This window comes from Esox lucius, chromosome 4, assembly GCF_011004845.1.
Source record: "Esox lucius isolate fEsoLuc1 chromosome 4, fEsoLuc1.pri, whole genome shotgun sequence".
In the NCBI taxonomy this organism is placed as follows: Eukaryota; Metazoa; Chordata; class Actinopteri; order Esociformes; family Esocidae; genus Esox; species Esox lucius.
Genome location: NC_047572.1, coordinates 19,905,137 through 19,907,774, shown reverse-complemented (window position 1 = coordinate 19,907,774; position 2,638 = coordinate 19,905,137).

Here is a 2,638-nt window from a genome sequence, read left to right as displayed (position 1 = left end):
GTAAGGCGGTACACAGGTGAGCAATCAGTGGAAGCAATAGTACTCGAAGGCCTAGGCTGGGATGAGGTTAAAACGAACAAGGATAAAGAACGTCTGATACACTTTGGCGAAAACAACACTGGGAGTAGTAAACTGGAGAGCTTAGTAGAGTCGTGAACTAACAATACCTCACAAGGAACTAAGGACAGGACTGAATATAAATGGTAACCAAGGGACAGTAATCAAACTAAGGTGATCAATATTCGGGTGATGAGGGGAGTGGTTGGACAGGTCGGTATGAAGGAGTACTGCCTGATAGCAGAGACCAAGTAGAGGGCATGACAGCATCAGTGTTTTTGTGCTCTGCTTATAGTACATTTTAAAATTAAACTTTTGGGCATGGCTAACTACTAAGTTTTCCATGATTTGCTGAAATATTCCATGTATTTACAAAATGTGAAATGTGTATAGCACACAAAGGTCATAGCATCAGTATACATCTTTCTTTCTTACACTAGATTCTTAGTTTCTACTTTTCTCAAAAGGGAAATTATACATGTTACCAAATGAACAAAATGTAAATATGAACAACAGCCTGGATATGCTGTATGTTGATGTAGGGCAATGTGTTAATGTTCACAGTTGTTAATTGCGTTCATTGTTTCTGGCAGTTAGTGACTATCACGGTACACTGTACAATATTGTGAATGGCTTAATCAGTAGTCATTCATGATTTTTATTACAACATGAAAAAAAATGACAACGAAAAAATATGTTATTCTGTCCCGGTGCAAGGAAGACCAATCCCTGTAGTCATTTCTGGTCAGTGATGTACATGAGATGGTGTGCTGAGTCGACGTATTGTACCTGGTAAAAAAATACAAACAAATGAATAATCTACAACATTTTGACATTTCATTACAGGCCTTGTATATCGGTTCTATAACTCCATTGGGATCTGACATTATCATTACAGTGTCTGTAACCATAAAAATTACTGGAAGATTTTTATTTTTTTATTTTTATCACAGCACCACAAAAATTTACTATTTGGCCATGGTAAACATGAGTCAAATAGAGGGGTTTGGCCAAGAGATAACCAGTAGGTGTTGTGATGGCATTCTCCCCCAAAATAAAACAGGAAATCACAAACTTACTTTAGACAATTTTACTATTACGTGATTAATTCTCCTGCAGTCACACACTTTATGAATTTTATTTTAAATTAAGTGGGTCTCCTTTCCTCTGAATACTTGACCCAATCACATTACTTTAACACTCTCATCTATATTAGCTCACTAGGAGCGTGTAGAATTGCAGCTGATTCATGGTGATCCACAATTAAGCAGATGATGAAACTGTGGAGTGGACAGATGGACCAATTCCCATACTGCCAGCAGGTATTTCCCAACGGTGGTTGGTGTTAACCACAAAACAGCTTTTTACACACTGCACTGAATACATTAATTGTGCCAGCACAGTATAGCTGGAAAGTTGCCTGTGGTTAGGTGTGATCTGTCTTGTTTCATCACATTTAACCAGGGGGCTCTATCAAGAACACTTAAAGCTATGGTAGTGCTAGCAACCACAGCAACAAACATGGTTTCCTGTAAAGAAGTGGTTTAATAGGTTTTGCTTTACAGAGCTATTAAAGTGTATTAAAAGCACTCCCTACAGACCTATACTATCAGTGCTCTATGTAGTTAAACCCTTTTGCTGTACCTGTAGATGTAAAACTAGTACATACAGCACTGCAGTGAATCATCATAATTCAAGCAACCGAAACTTGGTTAATATTAGCTATAGCATGGTATGTGTATTAGTGTGTTTGGAGCTATGGCATGGGGCGAGTGTTAGTGTGTGATTGCAGCTATGGCATGGTGTGGATATTAGCAGATACTCTATGTGTGGCATGTTGTTTTACTACTTGTGTGAGTAGGTTTAATGGATGTGGCTGTGCCATGCTGTTAAACACGAGTAAGAAAAGGGTCCCTTTCTACGAGTCACCTGCCAAAGGCAATAAACCTTCAATCAGTCTCTTGTCAGCTTCATGGAACACCACAATTTGTCACAGTATTTTCTACCACTTTCTGACTAAGCGACTGTTTTAACCTAATGGAAAATCAAGTGCAGATCTCAGTTGCCGCATCTGCTAGCTTACACAGCACACGAGCCATGTGGATAAAACAAAATCAAACCAAGACCTAATTATTCTCGACGGACACACTACAAAGTTGTCCAATCAAGCAGAGTTAATTGAGCAATATTAATGGCCCTTCAGCAAGTGCAGATGGGGCCTAGTAAACATTTTGGTCCCCCCTGTGTGCAGGTATAAGAGCAATAATGCGGAGTCAGGGAGGTTTCATTGCGACAGGGAAAATCAATATTGAGGTGATTAGATGAGAAGCAGGCAGCTTCCAGCTCCAACTGTGCTATGGCTCTCTGGCTCAGGTCCCCTGGGACAGACGTGTTTACTGTACACTACACACTCTGTACAGAAAGGCTGCCTGAACAGACCAGAATGAGACGTGTACCGAGCCTACACATCTCGCTGAGAACGGAGCTAATTAAACCACAGAAGGTATTTACAAAGCAGAAACCGTAGGGAGTAAGACTGCAAGTATAACTTTATTTCATAATAGGCAGAAAGCTCAACAAC